The sequence below is a fragment of the Rhinichthys klamathensis genome, unplaced genomic scaffold (assembly GCF_029890125.1).
Source record: "Rhinichthys klamathensis goyatoka isolate OS25496 unplaced genomic scaffold, OSU_Roscu_1.1 h1tg000001l_1, whole genome shotgun sequence".
Taxonomy (NCBI): domain Eukaryota; kingdom Metazoa; phylum Chordata; class Actinopteri; order Cypriniformes; family Leuciscidae; genus Rhinichthys; species Rhinichthys klamathensis.
In genome coordinates this window covers 2210440-2235514 of record NW_026606555.1, presented here as the reverse complement: position 1 = coordinate 2235514, position 25075 = coordinate 2210440, and the positions used below count along the sequence as shown (strand labels likewise).

Here is a 25075-nt window from a genome sequence, read left to right as displayed (position 1 = left end):
GAACAAAACATGATCATTCCATCCACACACCACAGATGCTCGATGGGGATTTAAAAGGAGTTTTGAACAGGACCTCAATGGAACACAGTCCTCCTCTACCACTTGGAACAAAACATGATCATTCCATCCACACACCACAGATGCTCAATGGTGATTTGAAAGGAGTTTTGAACAGGACCTCAATGGAACACAGACCTCCTCCTCCACTTGGAACAAAACATCACCATTATATCCTCACACCACAGATGCTCGATGGTGATTTGAAAGGAGTTTTGAACAGGACCTCTTTGGAACACAGGCCTCCTCCTCCACTTGGAACAAAACATCACCATTATATCCACACACCACAGATGCTCGATGGTGATTTGAAAGGAGTTTTGAACAGGACCTCTTTGGAACACAGGCCTCCTCCTCCACTTGGAACAAAACATCACCATTATATCCACACACCACAGATGCTCGATGGTGATTTGAAAGGAGTTTTGAACAGGACCTCTTTGGAACACAGGCCTCCTCCACCCCTTGGAACAAAACAAGGGATGGAGGACATCACCATTATATCCTCACACCACAGATGCTCGATGGTGATTTGAAAGGAGTTTTGAACAGGACCTCTTTGGAACACAGTCTCCTTTACCATTTGGAACAAAACATGATCATTCCATCCACACACCACAGATGCTCGATGGTGATTTAAAAGGAATTTTGAACAGGACCTCTTTGGAACACAGGCCTCCTCCACACTTGGAACAAAACATGATCATTCCATCCACACACCACAGATGCTCGATGGTGATTTGAAAGGAGTTTTGAACAGGACCTCAATGGAACACAGTCCTCCTCTACCACTTGGAACAAAACATGATCATTCCATCCACACACCACAGATGCTCAATGGTGATTTGAAAGGAGTTTTGAACAGGACCTCAATGGAACACAGTCCTCCTCTACCACTTGGAACAAAACATGATCATTCCATCCACACACCACAGATGCTCAATGGTGATTTGAAAGGAGTTTTGAACAGGACCTCAATGGAACACAGGCCTCCTCCTCCACTTGGAACAAAACATCACCATTATATCCTCACACCACAGATGCTCGATGGTGATTTGAAAGGAGTTTTGAACAGGACCTCTTTGGAACACAGGCCTCCTCCTCCACTTGGAACAAAACATCACCATTATATCCACACACCACAGATGCTCGATGGTGATTTGAAAGGAGTTTTGAACAGGACCTCTTTGGAACACAGGCCTCCTCCTCCACTTGGAACAAAACATTACCATTATATCCACTTGGAACAAAACATCACCATTATATCCTCACACCACAGATGCTCGATGGTGATTTGAAAGGAGTTTTGAACAGGACCTCTTTGGAACACAGGCCTCCTCCTCCACTTGGAACAAAACATCACCATTATATCCACACACCACAGATGCTTGATGGTGATTTGAAAGGAGTTTTGAACAGGACCTCTTTGGAACACAGGCCTCCTCCACCCCTTGGAACAAAACATCCATCGTCCCTGGGTGGGCTCGAACCACCATCCTTTCGGTTAACAGCCAAACGCGCTAACCAATTGCGCCACAGAGACCGGCTGCAAGTCAGCCACTGGGTCACGTTATAAAAAAGCACAATTGGACGTTTCCGGCAAAGACAAACAAGTTTTCCAATAGCGTAATGTTTACAGCGCGCTGAAAACCGAGACCACCTGTTGGGAAGAGAGATAGCTAATAGTCACGCCCAACGTGGGGCTCGAACCCACGACCCTGAGATTAAGAGTCTCATGCTCTACCGACTGAGCTAGCCGGGCGGGTGCAGGGCTTTGCTTCGGGCTGGTCGCAGAGTTTAATGGACCCTCATATTTTGCGAATCGATTGGCCTCATGTCTGAGAGCTTGATAGGTTACAAGTTACTGGTGGCCTCCTTTTATGACCAAAACCCCCATTCGATCACAGTCAAAAGTTGGAAATGGGTATTTGAAAGGTGGTGATTTGAAAGGAGTTTTGAACAGGACCTCACTGGAACACAGTAGGGCATCGAGGAGGCCTCGATGGTGATTTAAAAGGAATTTTGAACAGGACCTCTTTGGAACACAGGCCTCCTCCACACTTGGAACAAAACATGATCATTCCATCCACACACCACAGATGCTCGATGGGGATTTAAAATGAGTTTTGAACAGGACCTCAATGGAACACAGTCCTCCTCTACCACTTGGAACAAAACATGATCATTCCATCCACACACCACAGATGCTCGATGGTGATTTGAAAGGAGTTTTGAACAGGACCTCAATGGAAAACAGGCCTCCTCCTCCACTTGGAACAAAACATCACCATTATATCCTCACACCACAGATGCTCGATGGTGATTTGAAAGGAGTTTTGAACAGGACCTCTTTGGAACACAGGCCTCCTCCACCCCTTGGAACAAAACATCACCATTATATCCTCACACCACAGATGCTCGATGGTGATTTGAAAGGAGTTTTGAACAGGACCTCTTTGGAACACAGGCCTCCTCCTCCTCCACTTGGAACAAAACATCACCATAATATCCACACACCACAGATGCTCGATGGTGATTTGAAAAGAGTTTTGAACAGGACCTCTTTGGAACACAGGCCTCCTCCTCCACTTGGAACAAAACATTACCATTATATCCTCACACCACAGATGCTCGATGGTGATTTGAAAGGAGTTTTGAACAGGACCTCTTTGGAACACAGGCCTCCTCCTACACTTGGAACAAAATATCACCATTATATCCACACACCACAGATGCTCGATGGTGATTTGAAAGGAGTTTTGAACAGGACCTCTTTGGAACACAGGCCTCTTCCACCCCTTGGAACAAAACAAGGGATGGAGGACATCACCATTATATCCTCACACCACAGATGCTCGATGGTGATTTGAAAGGAGTTTTGAACAGGACCTCTTTGGAACACAGGCCTCCTCCTCCACTTGGAACAAAACATCACCATTATATCCACACACCACAGATGCTCGATGGTGATTTGAAAGGAGTTTTGAACAGGACCTCTTTGGAACACAGGCCTCCTCCTCCACTTGGAACAAAACATTACCATTATATCCACTTGGAACAAAACATCACCATTATATCCTCAAACCACAGATGCTCGATGGTGATTTGAAAGGAGTTTTGAACAGGACCTCTTTGGAACACAGGCCTCCTCCTCCACTTGGAACAAAACATTACCATTATATCCACACACCACAGATGCTCGATGGTGATTTGAAAGGAGTTTTGAACAGGACCTCTTTGGAACACAGGCCTCCTCCACCCCTTGGAACAAAACATCCATCGTCCCTGGGTGGGCTCGAACCACCATCCTTTCGGTTAACAGCCGAACGTGCTAACCAATTGCGCCACAGAGACCGGTGGCAAGTCAGCCACTGGGTCACGTTATAAAAAAGCACAATTGGACGTTTCCGGCAAAGACAAACAAGTTTTCCAATAGCGTAATTTGTACAGCGCGCTGAAAACCGAGACCACCTGTTGGGAAGAGAGATAGCTAATAGTCACGCCCAACGTGGGGCTCGAACCCACGACCCTGAGATTAAGAGTCTCATGCTCTACCGACTGAGCTAGCCGGGCGGGTGCAGGGCTTTGCTTCGGGCTGGTCGCAGAGTTTAATGGACCCTCATATTTTGCGAATCGATTGGCCTCATGTCTGAACCCCCATTCGATCACAGTCAAAAGTTGGAAATGGGTATTTGAAAGGTGGTGATTTGAAAGGAGTTTTGAACAGGACCTCACTGGAACACAGTAGGGCATCGAGGAGGCCTCGATGGTGATTTAAAAGGAATTTTGAACAGGACCTCTTTGGAACACAGGCCTCCTCCACACTTGGAACAAAACATGATCATTCCATCCACACACCACAGATGCTCGATGGGGATTTAAAATGAGTTTTGAACAGGACCTCAATGGAACACAGTCCTCCTCTACCACTTGGAACAAAACATGATCATTCCATCCACACACCACAGATGCTCGATGGTGATTTGAAAGGAGTTTTGAACAGGACCTCAATGGAAAACAGGCCTCCTCCTCCACTTGGAACAAAACATCACCATTATATCCTCACACCACAGATGCTCGATGGTGATTTGAAAGGAGTTTTGAACAGGACCTCTTTGGAACACAGGCCTCCTCCACCCCTTGGAACAAAACATCACCATTATATCCTCACACCACAGATGCTCGATGGTGATTTGAAAGGAGTTTTGAACAGGACCTCTTTGGAACACAGGCCTCCTCCTCCTCCACTTGGAACAAAACATCACCATAATATCCACACACCACAGATGCTCGATGGTGATTTGAAAAGAGTTTTGAACAGGACCTCTTTGGAACACAGGCCTCCTCCTCCACTTGGAACAAAACATTACCATTATATCCTCACACCACAGATGCTCGATGGTGATTTGAAAGGAGTTTTGAACAGGACCTCTTTGGAACACAGGCCTCCTCCTACACTTGGAACAAAATATCACCATTATATCCACACACCACAGATGCTCGATGGTGATTTGAAAGGAGTTTTGAACAGGACCTCTTTGGAACACAGGCCTCTTCCACCCCTTGGAACAAAACAAGGGATGGAGGACATCACCATTATATCCTCAAACCACAGATGCTCGATGGTGATTTGAAAGGAGTTTTGAACAGGACCTCTTTGGAACACAGGCCTCCTCCTCCACTTGGAACAAAACATTACCATTATATCCACACACCACAGATGCTCGATGGTGATTTGAAAGGAGTTTTGAACAGGACCTCTTTGGAACACAGGCCTCCTCCACCCCTTGGAACAAAACATCCATCGTCCCTGGGTGGCCTCGAACCACCATCCTTTCGGTTAACAGCCGAACGCGCTAACCAATTGCGCCACAGAGACCGGCTGCAAGTCAGCCACTGGGTCACGTTATAAAAAAGCACAATTGGACGTTTCCGGCAAAGACAAACAAGTTTTCCAATAGCGTAATTTGTACAGCGCGCTGAAAACCGAGACCACCTGTTGGGAAGAGAGATAGCTAATAGTCACGCCCAACGTGGGGCTCGAACCCACGACCCTGAGATTAAGAGTCTCATGCTCTACCGACTGAGCTAGCCGGGCGGGTGCAGGGCTTTGCTTCGGGCTGGTCGCAGAGTTTAATGGACCCTCATATTTTGCGAATCGATTGGCCTCATGTCTGAACCCCCATTCGATCACAGTCAAAAGTTGGAAATGGGTATTTGAAAGGTGGTGATTTGAAAGGAGTTTTGAACAGGACCTCACTGGAACACAGTAGGGCATCGAGGAGGCCTCGATGGTGATTTAAAAGGAATTTTGAACAGGACCTCTTTGGAACACAGGCCTCCTCCACACTTGGAACAAAACATGATCATTCCATCCACACACCACAGATGCTCGATGGGGATTTAAAATGAGTTTTGAACAGGACCTCAATGGAACACAGTCCTCCTCTACCACTTGGAACAAAACATGATCATTCCATCCACACACCACAGATGCTCGATGGTGATTTGAAAGGAGTTTTGAACAGGACCTCAATGGAAAACAGGCCTCCTCCTCCACTTGGAACAAAACATCACCATTATATCCTCACACCACAGATGCTCGATGGTGATTTGAAAGGAGTTTTGAACAGGACCTCTTTGGAACACAGGCCTCCTCCACCCCTTGGAACAAAACATCACCATTATATCCTCACACCACAGATGCTCGATGGTGATTTGAAAGGAGTTTTGAACAGGACCTCTTTGGAACACAGGCCTCCTCCTCCTCCACTTGGAACAAAACATCACCATAATATCCACACACCACAGATGCTCGATGGTGATTTGAAAAGAGTTTTGAACAGGACCTCTTTGGAACACAGGCCTCCTCCTCCACTTGGAACAAAACATTACCATTATATCCTCACACCACAGATGCTCGATGGTGATTTGAAAGGAGTTTTGAACAGGACCTCTTTGGAACACAGGCCTCCTCCTACACTTGGAACAAAATATCACCATTATATCCACACACCACAGATGCTCGATGGTGATTTGAAAGGAGTTTTGAACAGGACCTCTTTGGAACACAGGCCTCTTCCACCCCTTGGAACAAAACAAGGGATGGAGGACATCACCATTATATCCTCACACCACAGATGCTCGATGGTGATTTGAAAGGAGTTTTGAACAGGACCTCTTTGGAACACAGGCCTCCTCCTCCACTTGGAACAAAACATCACCATTATATCCACACACCACAGATGCTCGATGGTGATTTGAAAGGAGTTTTGAACAGGACCTCTTTGGAACACAGGCCTCCTCCTCCACTTGGAACAAAACATTACCATTATATCCACTTGGAACAAAACATCACCATTATATCCTCAAACCACAGATGCTCGATGGTGATTTGAAAGGAGTTTTGAACAGGACCTCTTTGGAACACAGGCCTCCTCCTCCACTTGGAACAAAACATTACCATTATATCCACACACCACAGATGCTCGATGGTGATTTGAAAGGAGTTTTGAACAGGACCTCTTTGGAACACAGGCCTCCTCCACCCCTTGGAACAAAACATCCATCGTCCCTGGGTGGGCTCGAACCACCATCCTTTCGGTTAACAGCCGAACGCGCTAACCAATTGCGCCACAGAGACCGGCTGCAAGTCAGCCACTGGGTCACGTTATAAAAAAGCACAATTGGACGTTTCTGGCAAAGACAAACAAGTTTTCCAATAGCGTAATGTGTACAGCGCGCTGAAAACCGAGACCACCTGTTGGGAAGAGAGATAGCTAATAGTCACGCCCAACGTGGGGCTCGAACCCACGACCCTGAGATTAAGAGTCTCATGCTCTACCGACTGAGCTAGCCGGGCGGGTGCAGGGCTTTGCTTCGGGCTGGTCGCAGAGTTTAATGGACCCTCATATTTTGCGAATCGATTGGCCTCATGTCTGAGAGCTTGATAGGTTACAATTTACTGGTGGCCTCCTTTTATGACCAAAACCCCCATTCGATCACAGTCAAAAGTTGGAAATGGGTATTTGAAAGGTGGTGATTTGAAAGGAGTTTTGAACAGGACCTCACTGGAACACAGTAGGGCATCGAGGAGGCCTCGATGGTGATTTAAAAGGAATTTTGAACAGGACCTCTTTGGAACACAGGCCTCCTCCACACTTGGAACAAAACATGATCATTCCATCCACACACCACAGATGCTCGATGGGGATTTAAAAGGAGTTTTGAACAGGACCTCAATGGAACACAGTCCTCCTCTACCACTTGGAACAAAACATGATCATTCCATCCACACACCACAGATGCTCAATGGTGATTTGAAAGGAGTTTTGAACAGGACCTCAATGGAACACAGGCCTCCTCCTCCACTTGGAACAAAACATCACCATTATATCCTCACACCACAGATGCTCGATGGTGATTTGAAAGGAGTTTTGAACAGGACCTCAATGGAACACAGGCCTCCTCCTCCACTTGGAACAAAACATCACCATTATATCCACACACCACAGATGCTCGATGGTGATTTGAAAGGAGTTTTGAACAGGACCTCTTTGGAACACAGGCCTCCTCCTCCACTTGGAACAAAACATCACCATTATATCCACACACCACAGATGCTCGATGGTGATTTGAAAGGAGTTTTGAACAGGACCTCTTTGGAACACAGGCCTCCTCCACCCCTTGGAACAAAACAAGGGATGGAGGACATCACCATTATATCCTCACACCACAGATGCTCGATGGTGATTTGAAAGGAGTTTTGAACAGGACCTCTTTGGAACACAGTCTCCTCTACCATTTGGAACAAAACATGATCATTCCATCCACACACCACAGATGCTCGATGGTGATTTAAAATGAATTTTGAACAGGACCTCTTTGGAACACAGGCCTCCTCCACACTTGGAACAAAACATGATCATTCCATCCACACACCACAGATGCTCGATGGGGATTTAAAAGGAGTTTTGAACAGGACCTCAATGGAACACAGTCCTCCTCTACCACTTGGAACAAAACATGATCATTCCATCCACACACCACAGATGCTCGATGGTGATTTGAAAGGAGTTTTGAACAGGACCTCAATGGAACACAGGCCTCCTCCTCCACTTGGAACAAAACATCACCATTATATCCTCACACAACAGATGCTCGATGGTGATTTGAAAGGAGTTTTGAACAGGACCTCTTGGAACACAGGCCTCCTCCTCCACTTGGAACAAAACATCACCATTATATCCACACACCACATATGCTCGATGGTGATTTGAAAGGAGTTTTGAACAGGACCTCTTTGGAACACAGGCCTCCTCCTCCACTTGGAACAAAACATTACCATTATATCCTCACACCACAGATGCTCGATGGTGATTTGAAAGGAGTTTTGAACAGGACCTCTTTGGAACACAGGCCTCCTCCTCCACTTGGAACAAAACATCACCATTATATCCACACACCACAGATGCTCGATGGTTATTTTTAAAGGAGTTTTGAACAGGACCTCTTTGGAACACAGGCCTCCTCCTCCACTTGGAACAAAACATTACCATTATATCCTCACACCACAGATGCTCGATGGTGATTTGAAAGGAGTTTTGAACAGGACCTCTTTGGAACACAGGCCTCCTCCACCCCTTGGAACAAAAGATCCATCGTCCCTGGGTGGGCTCGAACCACCATCCTTTCGGTTAACAGCCGAACGCGCTAACCAATTGCGCCACAGAGACCGGCGGCAAGTCAGCCACTGGGTCAGGTTATAAAAAAGCACAATTGGACGTTTCCGGCAAAGACAAACTAGTTTTCCACTAGCGTAATGTGTACAGCGCGCTGAAAACCGAGAGCACCTGTTGGGAAGAGAGATAGCTAATAGATATGCCCAACGTGGGGCTCGAACCCACGACCCTGAGATTAAGAGTCTCATGCTCTACCGACTGAGCTAGCCGGGCGGGTGCAAGGCTTTGCTTCGGGCTGGTTGCAGATTTTAACGGAGCCTCATATTTTGCGAATCGATTGGCCTCATGTCTGAGAGCCTGATAGGTTACAAGTTACTGGTGGCCTTCTTTTATGACCAAAACCCCCATTCGATCACAGTCGAAAGTTGGAAATGGGTATTTGAAAGGTGGTGATTTGAAAGGAGTTTTGAACAGGACCTCACTGGAACACAGTAGGGCATCGAGGAGGCCTCGATGGTGATTTAAAAGGAATTTTGAACAGGACCTCTTTGGAACACAGGCCTCCTCCACACTTGGAACAAAACATGATCATTCCATCCACACACCACAGATGCTCGATGGGGATTTGAAAGGAGTTTTGAACAGGACCTCTTTGGAACACAGGCCTCCTCCTCCACTTGGAACAAAACATCACCATTATATCCGCACACCACAGATGCTCGATGGGGATTTAAAAGGAGTTTTGAACAGGACCTCAATGGAACACAGTCCTCCTCTACCACTTGGAACAAAACATGATCATTCCACCCACACACCACAGATGCTCGATGGTGATTTGAAAGGAGTTTTTAACAGGACCTCAATGGAACACAGGCCTCCTCCTCCACTTGGAACAAAACATCACCATTATATCCTCACACCACAGATGCTCGATGGTGATTTGAAAGGAGTTTTGAACAGGACCTCTTTGGAACACAGGCCTCCTCCTCCACTTGGAACAAAACATCACCATTATATCCACACACCACAGATGCTCGATGGTGATTTGAAAGGAGTTTTGAACAGGACCTCTTTGGAACACAGGCCTCCTCCTCCACTTGGAACAAAACATTACCATTATATCCACTTGGAACAAAACATCACCATTATATCCTCAAACCACAGATGCTCGATGGTGATTTGAAAGGAGTTTTGAACAGGACCTCTTTGGAACACAGGCCTCCTCCTCCACTTGGAACAAAACATTACCATTATATCCACACACCACAGATGCTCGATGGTGATTTGAAAGGAGTTTTGAACAGGACCTCTTTGGAACACAGGCCTCCTCCACCCCTTGGAACAAAACATCCATCGTCCCTGGGTGGGCTCGAACCACCATCCTTTCGGTTAACAGCCGAACGCGCTAACCAATTGCGCCACAGAGACCGGCTGCAAGTCAGCCACTGGGTCACGTTATAAAAAAGCACAATTGGACGTTTCTGGCAAAGACAAACAAGTTTTCCAATAGCGTAATGTGTACAGCGCGCTGAAAACCGAGACCACCTGTTGGGAAGAGAGATAGCTAATAGTCACGCCCAACGTGGGGCTCGAACCCACGACCCTGAGATTAAGAGTCTCATGCTCTACCGACTGAGCTAGCCGGGCGGGTGCAGGGCTTTGCTTCGGGCTGGTCGCAGAGTTTAATGGACCCTCATATTTTGCGAATCGATTGGCCTCATGTCTGAGAGCTTGATAGGTTACAATTTACTGGTGGCCTCCTTTTATGACCAAAACCCCCATTCGATCACAGTCAAAAGTTGGAAATGGGTATTTGAAAGGTGGTGATTTGAAAGGAGTTTTGAACAGGACCTCACTGGAACACAGTAGGGCATCGAGGAGGCCTCGATGGTGATTTAAAAGGAATTTTGAACAGGACCTCTTTGGAACACAGGCCTCCTCCACACTTGGAACAAAACATGATCATTCCATCCACACACCACAGATGCTCGATGGGGATTTAAAAGGAGTTTTGAACAGGACCTCAATGGAACACAGTCCTCCTCTACCACTTGGAACAAAACATGATCATTCCATCCACACACCACAGATGCTCAATGGTGATTTGAAAGGAGTTTTGAACAGGACCTCAATGGAACACAGGCCTCCTCCTCCACTTGGAACAAAACATCACCATTATATCCTCACACCACAGATGCTCGATGGTGATTTGAAAGGAGTTTTGAACAGGACCTCTTTGGAACACAGGCCTCCTCCTCCACTTGGAACAAAACATCACCATTATATCCACACACCACAGATGCTCGATGGTGATTTGAAAGGAGTTTTGAACAGGACCTCTTTGGAACACAGGCCTCCTCCTCCACTTGGAACAAAACATCACCATTATATCCACACACCACAGATGCTCGATGGTGATTTGAAAGGAGTTTTGAACAGGACCTCTTTGGAACACAGGCCTCCTCCACCCCTTGGAACAAAACAAGGGATGGAGGACATCACCATTATATCCTCACACCACAGATGCTCGATGGTGATTTGAAAGGAGTTTTGAACAGGACCTCTTTGGAACACAGTCTCCTCTACCATTTGGAACAAAACATGATCATTCCATCCACACACCACAGATGCTCGATGGTGATTTAAAATGAATTTTGAACAGGACCTCTTTGGAACACAGGCCTCCTCCACACTTGGAACAAAACATGATCATTCCATCCACACACCACAGATGCTCGATGGGGATTTAAAAGGAGTTTTGAACAGGACCTCAATGGAACACAGTCCTCCTCTACCACTTGGAACAAAACATGATCATTCCATCCACACACCACAGATGCTCGATGGTGATTTGAAAGGAGTTTTGAACAGGACCTCAATGGAACACAGGCCTCCTCCTCCACTTGGAACAAAACATCACCATTATATCCTCACACAACAGATGCTCGATGGTGATTTGAAAGGAGTTTTGAACAGGACCTCTTGGAACACAGGCCTCCTCCTCCACTTGGAACAAAACATCACCATTATATCCACACACCACATATGCTCGATGGTGATTTGAAAGGAGTTTTGAACAGGACCTCTTTGGAACACAGGCCTCCTCCTCCACTTGGAACAAAACATTACCATTATATCCTCACACCACAGATGCTCGATGGTGATTTGAAAGGAGTTTTGAACAGGACCTCTTTGGAACACAGGCCTCCTCCTCCACTTGGAACAAAACATCACCATTATATCCACACACCACAGATGCTCGATGGTTATTTTTAAAGGAGTTTTGAACAGGACCTCTTTGGAACACAGGCCTCCTCCTCCACTTGGAACAAAACATTACCATTATATCCTCACACCACAGATGCTCGATGGTGATTTGAAAGGAGTTTTGAACAGGACCTCTTTGGAACACAGGCCTCCTCCACCCCTTGGAACAAAAGATCCATCGTCCCTGGGTGGGCTCGAACCACCATCCTTTCGGTTAACAGCCGAACGCGCTAACCAATTGCGCCACAGAGACCGGCGGCAAGTCAGCCACTGGGTCAGGTTATAAAAAAGCACAATTGGACGTTTCCGGCAAAGACAAACTAGTTTTCCACTAGCGTAATGTGTACAGCGCGCTGAAAACCGAGAGCACCTGTTGGGAAGAGAGATAGCTAATAGATATGCCCAACGTGGGGCTCGAACCCACGACCCTGAGATTAAGAGTCTCATGCTCTACCGACTGAGCTAGCCGGGCGGGTGCAAGGCTTTGCTTCGGGCTGGTTGCAGATTTTAACGGAGCCTCATATTTTGCGAATCGATTGGCCTCATGTCTGAGAGCCTGATAGGTTACAAGTTACTGGTGGCCTTCTTTTATGACCAAAACCCCCATTCGATCACAGTCGAAAGTTGGAAATGGGTATTTGAAAGGTGGTGATTTGAAAGGAGTTTTGAACAGGACCTCACTGGAACACAGTAGGGCATCGAGGAGGCCTCGATGGTGATTTAAAAGGAATTTTGAACAGGACCTCTTTGGAACACAGGCCTCCTCCACACTTGGAACAAAACATGATCATTCCATCCACACACCACAGATGCTCGATGGGGATTTGAAAGGAGTTTTGAACAGGACCTCTTTGGAACACAGGCCTCCTCCTCCACTTGGAACAAAACATCACCATTATATCCGCACACCACAGATGCTCGATGGGGATTTAAAAGGAGTTTTGAACAGGACCTCAATGGAACACAGTCCTCCTCTACCACTTGGAACAAAACATGATCATTCCACCCACACACCACAGATGCTCGATGGTGATTTGAAAGGAGTTTTTAACAGGACCTCAATGGAACACAGGCCTCCTCCTCCACTTGGAACAAAACATCACCATTATATCCTCACACCACAGATGCTCGATGGTGATTTGAAAGGAGTTTTGAACAGGACCTCTTTGGAACACAGGCCTCCTCCTCCACTTGGAACAAAACATCACCATTATATCCACACACCACAGATGCTCGATGGTGATTTGAAAGGAGTTTTGAACAGGACCTCTTTGGAACACAGGCCTCCTCCTCCACTTGGAACAAAACATTACCATTATATCCACTTGGAACAAAACATCACCATTATATCCTCACACCACAGATGCTCGATGGTGATTTGAAAGGAGTTTTGAACAGGACCTCTTTGGAAAACAGGCCTCCTCCTCCACTTGGAACAAAACATTACCATTATATCCACACACCACAGATGCTCGATGGTGATTTGAAAGGAGTTTTGAACAGGACCTCTTTGGAACACAGGCCTCCTCCACCCCTTGGAACAAAACATCCATCGTCCCTGGGTGGGCTCGAACCACCATCCTTTCGGTTAACAGCCGAACGCGCTAACCAATTGCGCCACAGAGACCGGCTGCAAGTCAGCCACTGGGTCACGTTATAAAAAAGCACAATTGGACGTTTCCAGCAAAGACAAACAAGTTTTCCAATAGCGTAATGTGTACAGCGCGCTGAAAACCGAGACCACCTGTTGGGAAGAGAGATAGCTAATAGTCACGCCCAACGTGGGGCTCGAACCCACGACCCTGAGATTAAGAGTCTCATGCTCTACCGACTGAGCTAGCCGGGCGGGTGCAGGGCTTTGCTTCGGGCTGGTCGCAGAGTTTAATGGACCCTCATATTTTGCGAATCGATTGGCCTCATGTCTGAGAGCTTGATAGGTTACAATTTACTGGTGGCCTCCTTTTATGACCAAAACCCCCATTCGATCACAGTCAAAAGTTGGAAATGGGTATTTGAAAGGTGGTGATTTGAAAGGAGTTTTGAACAGGACCTCACTGGAACACAGTAGGGCATCGAGGAGGCCTCGATGGTGATTTAAAAGGAATTTTGAACAGGACCTCTTTGGAACACAGGCCTCCTCCACACTTGGAACAAAACATGATCATTCCATCCACACACCACAGATGCTCGATGGGGATTTAAAAGGAGTTTTGAACAGGACCTCAATGGAACACAGTCCTCCTCTACCACTTGGAACAAAACATGATCATTCCATCCACACACCACAGATGCTCAATGGTGATTTGAAAGGAGTTTTGAACAGGACCTCAATGGAACACAGGCCTCCTCCTCCACTTGGAACAAAACATCACCATTATATCCTCACACCACAGATGCTCGATGGTGATTTGAAAGGAGTTTTGAACAGGACCTCTTTGGAACACAGGCCTCCTCCTCCACTTGGAACAAAACATCACCATTATATCCACACACCACAGATGCTCGATGGTGATTTGAAAGGAGTTTTGAACAGGACCTCTTTGGAACACAGGCCTCCTCTTCCACTTGGAACAAAACATCACCATTATATCCACACACCACAGATGCTCGATGGTGATTTGAAAGGAGTTTTGAACAGGACCTCTTTGGAACACAGGCCTCCTCCACCCCTTGGAACAAAACAAGGGATGGAGGACATCACCATTATATCCTCACACCACAGATGCTCGATGGTGATTTGAAAGGAGTTTTGAACAGGACCTCTTTGGAACACAGTCTCCTCTACCATTTGGAACAAAACATGATCATTCCATCCACACACCACAGATGCTCGATGGTGATTTAAAAGGAATTTTGAACAGGACCTCTTTGGAACACAGGCCTCCTCCACACTTGGAACAAAACATGATCATTCCATCCACACACCACAGATGCTCGATGGGGATTTAAAAGGAGTTTTGAACAGGACCTCAATGGAACACAGTCCTCCTCTACCACTTGGAACAAAACATGATCATTCCATCCACACACCACAGATGCTCGATGGTGATTTGAAAGGAGTTTTGAACAGGACCTCAATGGAACACAGGCCTCCTCCTCCACTTGGAACAAAACATCACCATTATATCCTCACACAACAGATGCTCGATGGTGATTTGAAAGGAGTTTTGAACAGGACCTCTTGGAACACAGGCCTCCTCCTCCACTTGGAACAAAACATCACCATTATATCCACACACCACATATGCTCGATGGTGATTTGAAAGGAGTTTTGAACAGGACCTCTTTGGAACACAGGCCTCCTCCTCCACTTGGAACAAAACATTACCATTATATCCTCACACCACAGATGCTCGATGGTGATTTGAAAGGAGTTTTGAACAGGACCTCTTTGGAACACAGGCCTCCTCCTCCACTTGGAACAAAACATCACCATTATATCAACACACCACAGATGCTCGATGGTTATTTTTAAAGGAGTTTTGAACAGGACCTCTTTGGAACACAGGCCTCCTCCTCCACTTGGAACAAAACATTACCATTATATCCTCACACCACAGATGCTCGATGGTGATTTGAAAGGAGTTTTGAACAGGACCTCTTTGGAACACAGGCCTCCTCCACCCCTTGGAACAAAAGATCCATCGTCCCTGGGTGGGCTCGAACCACCATCCTTTCGGTTAACAGCCGAACGCGCTAACCAATTGCGCCACAGAGACCGGCGGCAAGTCAGCCACTGGGTCAGGTTATAAAAAAGCACAATTGGACGTTTCCGGCAAAGACAAACTAGTTTTCCACTAGCGTAATGTGTACAGCGTGCTGAAAACCGAGACCACCTGTTGGGAAGAGAGATAGCTAATAGATACGCCCAACGTGGGGCTCGAACCCACGACCCTGAGATTAAGAGTCTCATGCTCTACCGACTGAGCTAGCCGGGCGGGTGCAGGGCTTTGCTTCGGGCTGGTCGCAGATTTTAATGGAGCCTCATATTTTGCGAATCGATTGGCCTCATGTCTGAGAGCTTGATAGGTTACAAGTTACTGGTGGCCTCCTTTTATGACCAAAACCCCCATTCGATCACAGTCAAAAGTTGGAAATGGGTATTTGAAAGGTGGTGATTTGAAAGGAGTTTTGAACAGGACCTCACTGGAACACAGTAGGGCATCGAGGAGGCCTCGATGGTGATTTAAAAGGAATTTTGAACAGGACCTCTTTGGAACACAGGCCTCCTCCACACTTGGAACAAAACATGATCATTCCATCCACACACCACAGATGCTCGATGGGGATTTAAAAGGAGTTTTGAACAGGACCTCAATGGAACACAGTCCTCCTCTACCACTTGGAACAAAACATGATCATTCCATCCACACACCACAGATTCTCAATGGTGATTTGAAAGGAGTTTTGAACAGGACCTCAATGGAACACAGGCCTCCTCCTCCACTTGGAACAAAACATCATCATTATATCCTCACACCACAGATGCTCGATGGTGATTTGAAAGGAGTTTTGAACAGGACCTCTTTGGAACACAGGCCTCCTCCTCCACTTGGAACAAAACATCACCATTATATCCACACACCACAGATGCTCGATGGTGATTTGAAAGGAGTTTTGAACAGGACCTCTTTGGAACACAGGCCTCCTCCTCCACTTGGAACAAAACATCACCATTATATCCTCACACCACAGATGCTCGATGGTGATTTGAAAGGAGTTTTGAACAGGACCTCTTTGGAACACAGGCCTCCTCCTCCACTTGGAACAAAACATCACCATTATATCCACACACCACAGATGCTCGATGGTGATTTGAAAGGAGTTTTGAACAGGACCTCTTTGGAACACAGGCCTCCTCCTCCACTTGGAACAAAACATCACCATTATATCCACACACCACAGATGCTCGATGGTGATTTGAAAGGAGTTTTGAACAGGACCTCTTTGGAACACAGGCCTCCTCCTCCACTTGGAACAAAACATTACCATTATATCCACTTGGAACAAAACATCACCATTATATCCTCACACCACAGATGCTCGATGGTGATTTGAAAGGAGTTTTGAACAGGACCTCTTTGGAACACAGGCCTCCTCCTCCACTTGGAACAAAACATTACCATTATATCCACACACCACAGATGCTCGATGGTGATTTGAAAGGAGTTTTGAACAGGACCTCTTTGGAACACAGGCCTCCTCCACCCCTTGGAACAAAACATCCATCGTCCCTGGGTGGGCTCGAACCACCATCCTTTCGGTTAACAGCCGAACGCGCTAACTAATTGCGCCACAGAGACCGGCTGCAAGTCAGCCACTGGGTCACGTTATAAAAAAGCACAATTGGACGTTTCCAGCAAAGACAAACAAGTTTTCCAATAGCGTAATGTGTACAGCGCGCTGAAAACCGAGACCACCTGTTGGGAAGAGAGATAGCTAATAGTCACGCCCAACGTGGGGCTCGAACCCACGACCCTGAGATTAAGAGTCTCATGCTCTACCGACTGAGCTAGCCGGGCGGGTGCAGGGCTTTGCTTCGGGCTGGTCGCAGAGTTTAATGGACCCTCATATTTTGCGAATCGATTGGCCTCATGTCTGAGAGCTTGATAGGTTACAATTTACTGGTGGCCTCCTTTTATGACCAAAACCCCCATTCGATCACAGTCAAAAGTTGGAAATGGGTATTTGAAAGGTGGTGATTTGAAAGGAGTTTTGAACAGGACCTCACTGGAACACAGTAGGGCATCGAGGAGGCCTCGATGGTGATTTAAAAGGAATTTTGAACAGGACCTCTTTGGAACACAGGCCTCCTCCACACTTGGAACAAAACATGATCATTCCATCCACACACCACAGATGCTCGATGGGGATTTAAAAGGAGTTTTGAACAGGACCTCAATGGAACACAGTCCTCCTCTACCACTTGGAACAAAACATGATCATTCCATCCACACACCACAGATGCTCAATGGTGATTTGAAAGGAGTTTTGAACAGGACCTCAATGGAACACAGGCCTCCTCCTCCACTTGGAACAAAACATCACCATTATATCCTCACACCACAGATGCTCGATGGTGATTTGAAAGGAGTTTTGAACAGGACCTCTTTGGAACACAGGCCTCCTCCTCCACTTGGAACAAAACATCACCATTATATCCACACACCACAGATGCTCGATGGTGATTTGAAAGGAGTTTTGAACAGGACCTCTTTGGAACACAGGCCTCCTCCTCCACTTGGAACAAAACATTACCATTATATCCACTTGGAACAAAACATCACCATTATATCCTCACACCACAGATGCTCGATGGTGATTTGAAAGGAGTTTTGAACAGGACCTCTTTGGAACACAGGCCTCCTCCTCCACTTGGAACAAAACATCACCATTATATCCACACACCACAGATGCTCGATGGTGATTTGAAAGGAGTTTTGAACAGGACCTCTTTGGAACACAGGCCTCCTCCTCCACTTGGAACAAAACATCACCATTATATCCACACACCACAGATGCTCGATGGTGATTTGAAAGGAGTTTTGAACAGGACCTCTTTGGAACACAGGCCTCCTCCACCCCTTGGAACAAAACAAGGGATGGAGGACATCACCATTATATCCTCACACCACAGATGCTCGATGGTGATTTGAAAGGAGTTTTGAACAGGACTTCTTTGGAACACAGTCTCCTCTACCATTTGGAACAAAACATGATCATTCCATCCACACACCACAGATGCTCGATGGTGATTTAAAAGGAATTTTGAACAGGACCTCTTTGGAACACAGGCCTCCTCCACACTTGGAACAAAACATGATCATTCCATCCACACACCACAGATGCTCGATGGGGATTTAAAAGGAGTTTTGAACAGGACCTCAATGGAACACAGGCCTCCTCCTCCACTTGGAACAAAACATCACCATTATATCCACACACCACAGATGCTCGATGGTGATTTGAAAGGAGTTTTGAACAGGACCTCTTTGGAACACAGGCCTCCTCCTCCACTTGGAACAAAACATTACCATTATATCCACTTGGAACAAAACATCACCATTATATCCTCACACCACAGATGCTCGATGGTGATTTGAAAGGAGTTTTGAACAGGACCTCTTTGGAACACAGGCCTCCTCCTCCACTTGGAACAAAACATCACCATTATATCCACACACCACAGATGCTCGATGGTGATTTGAAAGGAGTTTTGAACAGGACCTCTTTGGAACACAGGCCTCCTCCTCCACTTGGAACAAAACATCACCATTATATCCACACACCACAGATGCTCGATGGTGATTTGAAAGGAGTTTTGAACAGGACCTCTTTGGAACACAGGCCTCCTCCACCCCTTGGAACAAAACAAGGGATGGAGGACATCACCATTATATCCTCACACCACAGATGCTCGATGGTGATTTGAAAGGAGTTTTGAACAGGACCTCTTTGGAACACAGTCTCCTCTACCATTTGGAACAAAACATGATCATTCCATCCACACACCACAGATGCTCGATGGTGATTTAAAAGGAATTTTGAACAGGACCTCTTTGGAACACAGGCCTCCTCCACACTTGGAACAAAACATGATCATTCCATCCACACACCACAGATGCTCGATGGGGATTTAAAAGGAGTTTTGAACAGGACCTCAATGGAACACAGTCCTCCTCTACCACTTGGAACAAAACATGATCATTCCATCCACACACCACAGATGCTCGATGGTGATTTGAAAGGAGTTTTGAACAGGACCTCAATGGAACACAGGCCTCCTCCTCCACTTGGAACAAAACATCACCATTATATCCTCACACAACAGATGCTCGATGGTGATTTGAAAGGAGTTTTGAACAGGACCTCTTGGAACACAGGCCTCCTCCTCCACTTGGAACAAAACATCACCATTATATCCACACACCACATATGCTCGATGGTGATTTGAAAGGAGTTTTGAACAGGACCTCTTTGGAACACAGGCCTCCTCCTCCACTTGGAACAAAACATTACCATTATATCCTCACACCACAGATGCTCGATGGTGATTTGAAAGGAGTTTTGAACAGGACCTCTTTGGAACACAGGCCTCCTCCTCCACTTGGAACAAAACATCACCATTATATCCACACACCACAGATGCTCGATGGTTATTTTTAAAGGAGTTTTGAACAGGACCTCTTTGGAACACAGGCCTCCTCCTCCACTTGGAACAAAACATTACCATTATATCCTCACACCACAGATGCTCGATGGTGATTTGAAAGGAGTTTTGAACAGGACCTCTTTGGAACACAGGCCTCCTCCACCCCTTGGAACAAAAGATCCATCGTCCCTGGGTGGGCTCGAACCACCATCCTTTCGGTTAACAGCCGAACGCGCTAACCAATTGCGCCACAGAGACCGGCGGCAAGTCAGCCACTGGGTCAGGTTATAAAAAAGCACAATTGGACGTTTCCGGCAAAGACAAACTAGTTTTCCACTAGCGTAATGTGTACAGCGCGCTGAAAACCGAGAGCACCTGTTGGGAAGAGAGATAGCTAATAGATACGCCCAACGTGGGGCTCGAACCCACGACCCTGAGATTAAGAGTCTCATGCTCTACCGACTGAGCTAGCCGGGCGGGTGCAAGGCTTTGCTTCGGGCTGGTTGCAGATTTTAACGGAGCCTCATATTTTGCGAATCGATTGGCCTCATGTCTGAGAGCCTGATAGGTTACAAGTTACTGGTGGCCTTCTTTTATGACCAAAACCCCCATTCGATCACAGTCGAAAGTTGGAAATGGGTATTTGAAAGGTGGTGATTTGAAAGGAGTTTTGAACAGGACCTCACTGGAACACAGTAGGGCATCGAGGAGGCCTCGATGGTGATTTAAAAGGAATTTTGAACAGGACCTCTTTGGAACACAGGCCTCCTCCACACTTGGAACAAAACATGATCATTCCATCCACACACCACAGATGCTCGATGGGGATTTGAAAGGAGTTTTGAACAGGACCTCTTTGGAACACAGGCCTCCTCCTCCACTTGGAACAAAACATCACCATTATATCCGCACACCACAGATGCTCGATGGGGATTTAAAAGGAGTTTTGAACAGGACCTCAATGGAACACAGTCCTCCTCTACCACTTGGAACAAAACATGATCATTCCACCCACACACCACAGATGCTCGATGGTGATTTGAAAGGAGTTTTTAACAGGACCTCAATGGAACACAGGCCTCCTCCTCCACTTGGAACAAAACATCACCATTATATCCTCACACCACAGATGCTCGATGGTGATTTGAAAGGAGTTTTGAACAGGACCTCTTTGGAACACAGGCCTCCTCCTCCACTTGGAACAAAACATCACCATTATATCCACACACCACAGATGCTCGATGGTGATTTGAAAGGAGTTTTGAACAGGACCTCTTTGGAACACAGGCCTCCTCCTCCACTTGGAACAAAACATTACCATTATATCCTCACACCACAGATGCTCGATGGTGATTTGAAAGGAGTTTTGAACAGGACCTCTTTGGAACACAGGCCTCCTCCTCCACTTGGAACAAAACATCACCATTATATCCACACACCACAGATGCTCGATGGTGATTTGAAAGGAGTTTTGAACAGGACCTCTTTGGAACACAGGCCTCCTCCACCCCTTGGAACAAAACATTCATCGTCCCTGGGTGGGCTCGAACCACCATCCTTTCGGTTAACAGCTGAACGCGCTAACCAATTGCGCCACAGAGACCGGCGGCAAGTCAGCCACTGGGTCACGTTATAAAAAAGCACAATTGGACGTTTCCGGCAAAGACAAACAAGTTTTCCACTAGCGTAATGTGTACAGCGTGCTGAAAACCGAGACCACCTGTTGGGAAGAGAGATAGCTAATAGATACGCCCAACGTGGGGCTCGAACCCACGACCCTGAGATTAAGAGTCTCATGCTCTACCGACTGAGCTAGCCGGGCGGGTGCAGGGCTTTGCTTCGGGCTGGTCGCAGATTTTAATGGAGCCTCATATTTTGCGAATCGATTGGCCTCATGTCTGAGAGCCTGATAGGTTACAAGTTACTGGTGGCCTCCTTTTATGACCAAAACCCCCATTCGATCACAGTCAAAAGTTGGAAATGGGTATTTGAAAGGTGGTGATTTGAAAGGAGTTTTGAACAGGACCTCACTGGAACACAGTAGGGCATCGAGGAGGCCTCGATGGTGATTTAAAAGGAATTTTGAACAGGACCTCTTTGGAACACAGGCCTCCTCCACACTTGGAACAAAACATGATCATTCCATCCACACACCACAGATGCTCGATGGGGATTTAAAAGGAGTTTTGAACAGGACCTCAATGGAACACAGTCCTCCTCTACCACTTGGAACAAAACATGATCATTCCATCCACACACCACAGATTCTCAATGGTGATTTGAAAGGAGTTTTGAACAGGACCTCAATGGAACACAGGCCTCCTCCTCCACTTGGAACAAAACATCATCATTATATCCTCACACCACAGATGCTCGATGGGGATTTAAAAGGAGTTTTGAACAGGACCTCAATGGAACACAGTCCTCCTCTACCACTTGGAACAAAACATGATCATTCCATCCACACACCACAGATGCTCGATGGTGATTTGAAAGGAGTTTTGAACAGGACCTCAATGGAACACAGGCCTCCTCCTCCACTTGGAACAAAACATCACCATTATATCCTCACACCACAGATGCTCGATGGTGATTTGAAAGGAGTTTTGAACAGGACCTCAATGGAACACAGGCCTCCTCCTCCACTTGGAACAAAACATCACCATTATATCCTCACACAACAGATGCTCGATGGTGATTTGAAAGGAGTTTTGAACAGGACCTCTTGGAACACAGGCCTCCTCCTCCACTTGGAACAAAACATCACCATTATATCCACACACCACATATGCTCGATGGTGATTTGAAAGGAGTTTTGAACAGGACCTCTTTGGAACACAGGCCTCCTCCTCCACTTGGAACAAAACATTACCATTATATCCTCACACCACAGATGCTCGATGGTGATTTGAAAGGAGTTTTGAACAGGACCTCTTTGGAACACAGGCCTCCTCCTCCACTTGGAACAAAACATCACCATTATATCCACACACCACAGATGCTCGATGGTTATTTTTAAAGGAGTTTTGAACAGGACCTCTTTGGAACACAGGCCTCCTCCTCCACTTGGAACAAAACATTACCATTATATCCTCACACCACAGATGCTCGATGGTGATTTGAAAGGAGTTTTGAACAGGACCTCTTTGGAACACAGGCCTCCTCCACCCCTTGGAACAAAAGATCCATCGTCCCTGGGTGGGCTCGAACCACCATCCTTTCGGTTAACAGCCGAACGCGCTAACCAATTGCGCCACAGAGACCGGCGGCAAGTCAGCCACTGGGTCAGGTTATAAAAAAGCACAATTGGACGTTTCCGGCAAAGACAAACTAGTTTTCCACTAGCGTAATGTGTACAGCGCGCTGAAAACCGAGAGCACCTGTTGGGAAGAGAGATAGCTAATAGATACGCCCAACGTGGGGCTCGAACCCACGACCCTGAGATTAAGAGTCTCATGCTCTACCGACTGAGCTAGCCGGGCGGGTGCAAGGCTTTGCTTCGGGCTGGTTGCAGATTTTAACGGAGCCTCATATTTTGCGAATCGATTGGCCTCATGTCTGAGAGCCTGATAGGTTACAAGTTACTGGTGGCCTTCTTTTATGACCAAAACCCCCATTCGATCACAGTCGAAAGTTGGAAATGGGTATTTGAAAGGTGGTGATTTGAAAGGAGTTTTGAACAGGACCTCACTGGAACACAGTAGGGCATCGAGGAGGCCTCGATGGTGATTTAAAAGGAATTTTGAACAGGACCTCTTTGGAACACAGGCCTCCTCCACACTTGGAACAAAACATGATCATTCCATCCACACACCACAGATGCTCGATGGGGATTTGAAAGGAGTTTTGAACAGGACCTCTTTGGAACACAGGCCTCCTCCTCCACTTGGAACAAAACATCACCATTATATCCGCACACCACAGATGCTCGATGGGGATTTAAAAGGAGTTTTGAACAGGACCTCAATGGAACACAGTCCTCCTCTACCACTTGGAACAAAACATGATCATTCCACCCACACACCACAGATGCTCGATGGTGATTTGAAAGGAGTTTTTAACAGGACCTCAATGGAACACAGGCCTCCTCCTCCACTTGGAACAAAACATCACCATTATATCCTCACACCACAGATGCTCGATGGTGATTTGAAAGGAGTTTTGAACAGGACCTCTTTGGAACACAGGCCTCCTCCTCCACTTGGAACAAAACATCACCATTATATCCACACACCACAGATGCTCGATGGTGATTTGAAAGGAGTTTTGAACAGGACCTCTTTGGAACACAGGCCTCCTCCTCCACTTGGAACAAAACATTACCATTATATCCTCACACCACAGATGCTCGATGGTGATTTGAAAGGAGTTTTGAACAGGACCTCTTTGGAACACAGGCCTCCTCCTCCACTTGGAACAAAACATCACCATCATATCCACACACCACAGATGCTCGATGGTGATTTGAAAGGAGTTTTGAACAGGACCTCTTTGGAACACAGGCCTCCTCCACCCCTTGGAACAAAACATTCATCGTCCCTGGGTGGGCTCGAACCACCATCCTTTCGGTTAACAGCTGAACGCGCTAACCAATTGCGCCACAGAGACCGGCGGCAAGTCAGCCACTGGGTCACGTTATAAAAAAGCACAATTGGACGTTTCCGGCAAAGACAAACAAGTTTTCCACTAGCGTAATGTGTACAGCGTGCTGAAAACCGAGACCACCTGTTGGGAAGAGAGATAGCTAATAGATACGCCCAACGTGGGGCTCGAACCCACGACCCTGAGATTAAGAGTCTCATGCTCTACCGACTGAGCTAGCCGGGCGGGTGCAGGGCTTTGCTTCGGGCTGGTCGCAGATTTTAATGGAGCCTCATATTTTGCGAATCGATTGGCCTCATGTCTGAGAGCTTGATAG

At 46.7% G+C, this 25075-nt stretch overlaps 24 non-coding genes across 24 annotated transcripts; all 24 read right to left on the bottom strand.

The window, feature by feature from the left end:
• Window positions 1–1526: 1526 nt before the first annotated feature.
• trnan-guu (transfer RNA asparagine (anticodon GUU)) lies at window positions 1527–1600 on the bottom strand. The gene has a single exon. It is a non-coding gene; the product is annotated as a tRNA-Asn (tRNA).
• A 146-nt stretch (window positions 1601–1746) lies between these two features.
• trnak-cuu (transfer RNA lysine (anticodon CUU)) lies at window positions 1747–1819 on the bottom strand. The gene has a single exon. It is a non-coding gene; the product is annotated as a tRNA-Lys (tRNA).
• A 1738-nt stretch (window positions 1820–3557) lies between these two features.
• On the bottom strand, window positions 3558–3630 carry trnak-cuu (transfer RNA lysine (anticodon CUU)). Its single transcript has one exon. It is a non-coding gene; the product is annotated as a tRNA-Lys (tRNA).
• A 1232-nt stretch (window positions 3631–4862) lies between these two features.
• On the bottom strand, window positions 4863–4936 carry trnan-guu (transfer RNA asparagine (anticodon GUU)). The gene has a single exon. It is a non-coding gene; the product is annotated as a tRNA-Asn (tRNA).
• A 146-nt stretch (window positions 4937–5082) lies between these two features.
• trnak-cuu (transfer RNA lysine (anticodon CUU)) lies at window positions 5083–5155 on the bottom strand. Its single transcript has one exon. It is a non-coding gene; the product is annotated as a tRNA-Lys (tRNA).
• A 1471-nt stretch (window positions 5156–6626) lies between these two features.
• On the bottom strand, window positions 6627–6700 carry trnan-guu (transfer RNA asparagine (anticodon GUU)). Its single transcript has one exon. It is a non-coding gene; the product is annotated as a tRNA-Asn (tRNA).
• Window positions 6701–6846: 146 nt separating this feature from the next.
• Window positions 6847–6919, bottom strand: trnak-cuu (transfer RNA lysine (anticodon CUU)). The gene has a single exon. It is a non-coding gene; the product is annotated as a tRNA-Lys (tRNA).
• A 1799-nt stretch (window positions 6920–8718) lies between these two features.
• Window positions 8719–8792, bottom strand: trnan-guu (transfer RNA asparagine (anticodon GUU)). Its single transcript has one exon. It is a non-coding gene; the product is annotated as a tRNA-Asn (tRNA).
• Window positions 8793–8938: 146 nt separating this feature from the next.
• Window positions 8939–9011, bottom strand: trnak-cuu (transfer RNA lysine (anticodon CUU)). The gene has a single exon. It is a non-coding gene; the product is annotated as a tRNA-Lys (tRNA).
• A 1081-nt stretch (window positions 9012–10092) lies between these two features.
• On the bottom strand, window positions 10093–10166 carry trnan-guu (transfer RNA asparagine (anticodon GUU)). The gene has a single exon. It is a non-coding gene; the product is annotated as a tRNA-Asn (tRNA).
• Window positions 10167–10312: 146 nt separating this feature from the next.
• On the bottom strand, window positions 10313–10385 carry trnak-cuu (transfer RNA lysine (anticodon CUU)). Its single transcript has one exon. It is a non-coding gene; the product is annotated as a tRNA-Lys (tRNA).
• Window positions 10386–12184: 1799 nt separating this feature from the next.
• Window positions 12185–12258, bottom strand: trnan-guu (transfer RNA asparagine (anticodon GUU)). The gene has a single exon. It is a non-coding gene; the product is annotated as a tRNA-Asn (tRNA).
• A 146-nt stretch (window positions 12259–12404) lies between these two features.
• On the bottom strand, window positions 12405–12477 carry trnak-cuu (transfer RNA lysine (anticodon CUU)). The gene has a single exon. It is a non-coding gene; the product is annotated as a tRNA-Lys (tRNA).
• A 1081-nt stretch (window positions 12478–13558) lies between these two features.
• trnan-guu (transfer RNA asparagine (anticodon GUU)) lies at window positions 13559–13632 on the bottom strand. The gene has a single exon. It is a non-coding gene; the product is annotated as a tRNA-Asn (tRNA).
• Window positions 13633–13778: 146 nt separating this feature from the next.
• Window positions 13779–13851, bottom strand: trnak-cuu (transfer RNA lysine (anticodon CUU)). Its single transcript has one exon. It is a non-coding gene; the product is annotated as a tRNA-Lys (tRNA).
• Window positions 13852–15650: 1799 nt separating this feature from the next.
• trnan-guu (transfer RNA asparagine (anticodon GUU)) lies at window positions 15651–15724 on the bottom strand. The gene has a single exon. It is a non-coding gene; the product is annotated as a tRNA-Asn (tRNA).
• Window positions 15725–15870: 146 nt separating this feature from the next.
• On the bottom strand, window positions 15871–15943 carry trnak-cuu (transfer RNA lysine (anticodon CUU)). Its single transcript has one exon. It is a non-coding gene; the product is annotated as a tRNA-Lys (tRNA).
• A 1511-nt stretch (window positions 15944–17454) lies between these two features.
• trnak-cuu (transfer RNA lysine (anticodon CUU)) lies at window positions 17455–17527 on the bottom strand. The gene has a single exon. It is a non-coding gene; the product is annotated as a tRNA-Lys (tRNA).
• Window positions 17528–20341: 2814 nt separating this feature from the next.
• Window positions 20342–20415, bottom strand: trnan-guu (transfer RNA asparagine (anticodon GUU)). Its single transcript has one exon. It is a non-coding gene; the product is annotated as a tRNA-Asn (tRNA).
• A 146-nt stretch (window positions 20416–20561) lies between these two features.
• Window positions 20562–20634, bottom strand: trnak-cuu (transfer RNA lysine (anticodon CUU)). Its single transcript has one exon. It is a non-coding gene; the product is annotated as a tRNA-Lys (tRNA).
• Window positions 20635–21906: 1272 nt separating this feature from the next.
• trnak-cuu (transfer RNA lysine (anticodon CUU)) lies at window positions 21907–21979 on the bottom strand. Its single transcript has one exon. It is a non-coding gene; the product is annotated as a tRNA-Lys (tRNA).
• A 1367-nt stretch (window positions 21980–23346) lies between these two features.
• Window positions 23347–23420, bottom strand: trnan-guu (transfer RNA asparagine (anticodon GUU)). Its single transcript has one exon. It is a non-coding gene; the product is annotated as a tRNA-Asn (tRNA).
• Window positions 23421–23566: 146 nt separating this feature from the next.
• On the bottom strand, window positions 23567–23639 carry trnak-cuu (transfer RNA lysine (anticodon CUU)). The gene has a single exon. It is a non-coding gene; the product is annotated as a tRNA-Lys (tRNA).
• Window positions 23640–24911: 1272 nt separating this feature from the next.
• On the bottom strand, window positions 24912–24984 carry trnak-cuu (transfer RNA lysine (anticodon CUU)). Its single transcript has one exon. It is a non-coding gene; the product is annotated as a tRNA-Lys (tRNA).
• Between the last annotated feature and the right edge of the window lie 91 nt (window positions 24985–25075).